Source organism: Cyprinodon variegatus, unplaced genomic scaffold, assembly GCF_000732505.1.
Source record: "Cyprinodon variegatus isolate N-32 unplaced genomic scaffold, C_variegatus-1.0 Scaffold442, whole genome shotgun sequence".
In the NCBI taxonomy this organism is placed as follows: domain Eukaryota; kingdom Metazoa; phylum Chordata; class Actinopteri; order Cyprinodontiformes; family Cyprinodontidae; genus Cyprinodon; species Cyprinodon variegatus.
In genome coordinates, this window is record NW_015150895.1 from 302,560 (window position 1) to 308,987 (window position 6,428).

Genomic DNA, 6,428 nt, shown 5'->3' on the forward strand with positions numbered 1-6,428 from the left:
ATAGATAGATAGATAGATAGATAGAGAGACAGATACAGCCATGCTGCTCTCTGCAGAGGTGTGAAAAAGAGGAAAAGATCAAGAGTAAAAAGCATAAAAAATATTTGATGCTCAGAAGGATGGACAGCACCCTGAAGCTTAGAGTTCACTGAAGATGCTGAAGCTACCATGCTGATGGATGAGTGACTAAGTGGTGCCAGCAGATGGCAACGCGGCTCAAACATGTTCATGTCTGCTGGTTGCATAAATTCCCTTTTTTAGGCTCCAACAGGACTAAGAAAACTATCAGGAAAAAGTCTTATTGCTTTGTTTGAGCATGAAAGTTTAACAATTATCATCCCAGCAATGGAAAATCAGAGATTTCAATGCTGATTTTAAAGGTAAGTTCATTCTATTAAACATTTTTTATTGATATTTTGTGGGAACAGATGATGTTTAAATGATTGAGAAACTGCCTGTCTTTCAAAATCACATTCACACATGTTATTGGTGTTTCATTTCTGTCACTGTTCTCATTTCTTCTTCATCAGGAGAGCAAAAGGAATGAAGAACCGTGTGCTTTTATTTTGAAGGCAGTACCTCTGCCTCTGAGTGAGTGTGTGTGTGAGTGTGTGAGCCCACAGTCAGTAGTAGCAGCACTCAGTGTGTTCACATCATGTAGACAACAGTGGAAGCATGGCTGCGCTGCAGAGAAATTCATCTGGAGAATTGAAACGGGATTAAAGAGGAATGCTGATCAATTAGAGAGGATGTAAATGCTCATCAGGTGAGTTTATGCCAATATTCTGAAAATATGACACCTTAATATAAAGTTCAAATCTTTAATACACATTTGGAAATAGGGATCCTGCATGGAAAAGAAAACCAGGTCGGTTTTTCATCTAAAACAGAACAGAGGATTCAGGTGATTTAATGAGTTTAAATAAAAAAAAAAGGTTCTGTAATTAATCTGCCTCAATTAAACTGTTGCCTCATTAACTTTTTTGCATGGACTCTCCAGGCTCATTGATTCAAAGGGACCAAACAGGGGGTACACAGCTGCCTGGCTGCTGCTGTCACTGATCAACGCAGCAGCTGCAGCCCCAGACATCCTCTGCCTTTAACTTTCTTTCTCTAATACTGTTTGCTGCAGTAAAATAATTGTTTATAATTATTCTTTATTACTTTGACAAAACAAAACCTGAGAGGTGCAAAAAATGAGATACGAACTTCTGCCTCATGGGATTTCTTTAGGAAATGTTGCTCAAGCCAGATTTACCTCAGAACGACAAAATACTTTGTCTTTCTGCACAAACATGATATGATTAATTTATCCTTCAGCCTGTAATTAAGTTTTAAAGTTGAAAACGTATTATCTTTTTTATTGTTTATGTGGCATTTAGGGTTTTCAACCTTAATTAGAGAATAAAAATGTAAAGAAAAAGAATCAAAATCCTTTATTGTTTCTCAGGAGTCCTTTCAAAAAGTAGGGTTGGGTTAGAGGCTCGCGGATTTACACAAGCATGAAAATATAAGTTTAATTATTTCCTTTAAGCAGGAGGAAATCCTTTGAGATGAAATGCTGTTTTCAAAGGTCGCCCTGTCCAGGACTGACAGCAGCGCGGTTACGCATTTAGATGAATACACCTGACAGAGATAGCAAGAATGAAGAAAAGAGAGCGACTGTAGAGAAAGGACACATATGCAACATTAAACTACACTATTAAGATAATACAGATTAACAGATTGATCAAAAAAGAACATTCATTTATAATAAATGGTCTATCTGTTTCACTTATTTTTTGTTTAATTCTATCATCCAAGTGCACGGAGGAGGTTTATTCCCAAATAGAAGATGAGTTTATTTCCACAGTGATGAAATAGAAAGGTTTAAATAATTGTCCCAGTGACATCACAGACGTCATGACGCCATGGCATCTCCAGCATCACTGTTACTCAGAAGGAAAAGGTTTGATTTAAATGAGGAGCAAACTTCCCTCTCCGTTCCTCCTGCTGTGACTTCAGAAGAAGAGTTTTGTTTCTAAATGGCTAAAATCTCTACAAGTAAAACAAGATATCACCACCTTTTTATCCATAAAAAAAAGAAAACTAAACTTCAGAATTTGTTAAAATAATGTTTTTTTTTGCAGCATTTTATTATGAAAAGCGTTGAAGAACTTCATGTCTGCTGTTTTTGGACAACCTCTATAAAAGCCTTGGTTTCACTGGTTGCTGCTCTGTAGCATGAAGGTGTGTGTTGACACAATACCAAAGTTTAAAGACGTTACAATGACCTCTGAGAAGCAGCTGCTACTGCCTATCAATCTGTATGATATGTAATGCCATTTTCAAACCTTATGTCCGCTGTCCCACAGAGTATGTTCAAAAGCGTAAAATAATTAAGAAAGCAGCCGATCTTCCCGAGAGCAGATTCACCTAAGGTCAGAGCTTTAAATGCCTCGGAAACCCCAATAAACCCACAAACGCATCTCTGGTGATCCATTGTTGTTTGCAGGACCAAAGTGCAGACAGGACAGTCTAACATATAGACGTACTGACCCGAATATAGGAAGACCCTGATTATAAGACAACTCCTCTATTTCCAGGACTAATTTTTAGGAACAAACTAAAAAGACAAAAAAAAAAAAAGACTGACAAACTAAATATATTTTGTTTAAAGAAACAGTTTTATATTGAAGTGCTACGAATTTCATTTAAATGATATTGCATTGAAAGATTCTCTAATGCAGTCTGAACTTTGCTCATGGAACGCTTCATGGACGTTTGTGCTTTTACTCACAAACGTCCTCTCTTTCGCTGCGCTCGCTGTCACCTCTACTCTCACCCTGCTGTTTTTAAGAGCTTCTCTTTTGCTGTTCGTGTTTTTTTGTATTTTTTTAAACGCACCTATCTTCTACTATTGCACTCTGTAACTCTGTATCTATTTGCTGCCTTACAGTTGTTTGATGCCTCCGCTGCGTTGACCAACATAATTTTAAAACTGGCATCATAACTCCGCCTAAAATGTCTGCAAAGTTGCCTGACTTTTGATTCCATCCGTTCTGGGCGGCTACTTACTGGGTGACTCTCCATTTGTAGCATCCTTGTCACTTCTTCTCCGTTGTGATAGAAAGATGCCCTCAGCCACATTGAGGTGTAGTGGGAAGAAAGCATTCAACTATTCACCCCAGTTAAATAAACAGAGATCGATGGATTTCACTCAGTCTGCGCTTTATTTTCATATCTTTGCAATGAGAGAACGGTTCATCATACAGCCCTTACTGCTTGGTATTCAGCCCTGTTCTGCCTGGGCAGAGTGTGTTTCCTTTACTTACAATAATGGAACGTTATCAGGGTCAAAACAAATAACAGAAACTTTGGTTAAACAGAAACATGTTATGAACAATCCATGAAAAAGAATTTTGCTTGTTTTGGGAAGAAGCTATGCCTGGTCTACAAACACTATCACTCAGAGGATTGTGTGGCCTTGCATGTGAAACAGACTGAGTGAATAGGATAAATGAATATATGGAATAAGAAAAATCTAAATTTTCTGACCACAGTGGTCACTGGCTTAAAAAAAAACTGGCGCCATCTGGGCATCTTTGCTTAGACTGCTGCCTCCGTGACCCGTTTAAAGCGAAATGGATGAATGGGTGGATGGCAGCCTCTGTTGTTGCGTTCGTGTATAATTGATCAGACCCCGATTATAAGACAACCGCAGATTTTCACATTGTTTTTAATAAAAAAAAAAAAAAAAACCTATCTTATATTCTGGCCAATACAGTGATACAGTAAAGGAAACTGAACGGAAAGCGATAGAGTACGACTTTACAATCCAGCAATAAACTAAGAGAACTAGAGAGCTTAAAGGAATAGTACACCCAAAACATGATTAGCCTTCATTTTCTACTCACCCCCATGCTGAACAACACTCTGGAGTACTTTTTTGATATCTCAAATGCATCTGGAGATCTGGGAGGCTTCTTGCTGTCTGCTGACATTCAAATAATGGAGGTCTATGGCGCCCGAGGCAGAAAGGTCCATAAAAGTCCACAAAAAACGTTTCAATATTCCTCCATACTGCTTGTCCAATGTATTCCAAGTGTCCTGAGTGGGTAGCGTCCATAATTTACTCGAAACGAAGTCATTTAGAATGTTTTTAGAGCATAAACAGTAGTGTATAGGATTTCCTGAAAGCGCGTTCACGACGCTATGGAAACCGCGGCAGACCAAACCAGATGAAAGTGCGCATTCAGCTCGGCAAAGAACTCATGCTCTTCCTCAACACTGAAGTCCTCAGACATTTTTCTTTCGTTGTTTCTTTCTTTGCACAGGTAAACAGCACATTTCTTCTTCTACGCTTGCATTATCGGCAGAGCAGATGCTGAATGCGCACTTTCAGCTGGTTTGGTCTGCCGGCTTCCGTAGCGTCGTGAACGCGCAGGTGCGCGCTTTCAGGAAATCCTATACACTACTGTTTATGCTCTAAAAACATTCTAAATGACTTCGTTTCGAGTAAATTATGGATGCTACCCACTCAGGACACTTGGAATACATTGGACGAGCAGTATGGAGGAATATTGACATGTTTTTTGTGGACTTTTATGGACCTTTCTGCCTCGGGCGCCATAGACCTCCATTATTTGAATGTCAGCAGACAGCAAGAAGCCTCCCAGATCTCCAGATGCATTTGAGATATCAAAAAAGTACTCCAGAGTGTTGTTCAGCATGGGGGTGAGTAGAAAATGAAGGCTAATCATGTTTTGGGTGTACTATTCCTTTAAACTCTGGGGCAGGAGTGAAGAATGACACATAAACCAGAGGAGCTGACCAAATGGAAAAGTGGAGCAGCTGAGGTAGAATGAAGGATAGGAGGCTGTGGGAGGAGGTGAAGGGGAAGCTGCCTCAAGGCACAAAGAAGGGCAAATAAAAACAAAGCTCTAAGAGCAACAATTAACACCAACAGTCACCTCCTCCTTCACCAACAGTGAAATAACTCAAGCATGAAAGAAATCAATGACAAAAAGTATGAACTAATATGGCAAGACCTCAATGAGCACAAATAGACAACAAAGACTAACGCCACAAACACAACAGAAACCCAAAAGCTAACTCACAAGGAGCATGACATCAGCAACTGACTTCATGCCTGAACCATCCGCTCTGCTCCACATTGACAAGGACTTGAAGCATCAAGCGTGAAAAATAAACCAGCTACAACAAAGTAGAGTTAATTGGCCTGAATGCTTCAAAAAGCAGCACAAACATCTGCATTACGACTGTTAAGCATGGTGGTGGATAGCTGAGGGTTTAGGCTTGTCTCCTTTGCTCCAAACGGGATTTTTAACTCCTGAAACACAATAGATTCCTGGCAGAAATGGAAGATTATGTGCCTAACGATTATTTCAGATGCTAATGTAGAAGATTAGTACATAATTACATTTTGATAACAGGATTTCTGCTGTTTGGAGTTGCAGGATACCTGAAATATTATGAAATGCGGAACATCCCTGGGGTTGTTCTGGACATTTTGAGGCTGCCAGGGATGTCTGAGGGAATCTGCAGAGCTATCAACTCTCAGAATTAAATGTTAACGGAGCGGAATCACAAACTGGATGTGATCCTTGCACAGGATGCAACTTTGCACAGCTTTGCACAGCTGCTAACTTTGGTTCCCGGAATCAAAGGTGAAATGGTATAATCCTGGAGAGAGTTGGGGCTTGGATCCCAGAATTGTTCTATTTGGAATCGCTAATGCCAGGGACCATTAAAAACTCAAGTTTGGGGAAAAAAAAGCCAGTCTGACCCCAACAATCTTTTTCTATCTGAAATCTGGCTTTCAACTCCCCTGGATGTTATGTAAACAGGACGCTCTGGCCCCTCCCTTCCCCGAGGACATCGATGAACCTGGTCTGCTTGCGGCTGGTTGATGAACATTCATTGCATCGTACTATCAAGGACCATGTGCCTAGGAGCAATGCTAATGGACTTACTTTGCACACACGTATGCATGCTCAGACATATTAAACATATGCACGCCTCACACAGAGCTTCAGCGCTCTCCCTGCAAGATGTTGTGTTGTTCTGCGTCTGTGTTGCGTCTTGCTGAGGTCTTTTGCAATCTCATACTTTATCCTGCTCTACCCATCTCTCTTTGTTTTTCCTGACTGCAAGGGCAGCGCCTTTGATGGCGGCATGGCCTCAGACACCACGTCCAGTGGTGGATAATCACTGGAAAAAAATCAAAATCTAGATAAGTCATATTTTCTCAAAATAAGTGCATTTGTTCTTGGATTGAGGAGGTAAAAGTACGGTGGCTGAGAAGTGCAAAACACATTTACAATTCAAAAACACATTAACAAATAAAAAACAAAATAACATTCGAAGAAACAAATGTATTTTTGATGAAACAAATGTATTTTTGAAAAAAAGTTAAAATTTTTAAA

The 6,428-nt window shown here is 39.8% G+C and overlaps 1 protein-coding gene across 1 annotated transcript in view; it reads left to right on the plus strand.

The window, feature by feature from the left end:
* The first annotated feature begins 636 nt into the window (after positions 1-636).
* Positions 637-6,428, plus strand: part of LOC107093713 (thyrotropin-releasing hormone receptor-like) — a 57,992-nt gene continuing 52,200 nt past the window's right edge. Inside the window, exon 1 of the mRNA XM_015388922.1 lies at positions 637-766. The gene's annotated coding sequence lies outside the window, so the exon portion shown is untranslated. The remainder of the gene's footprint in view (positions 767-6,428) is intronic.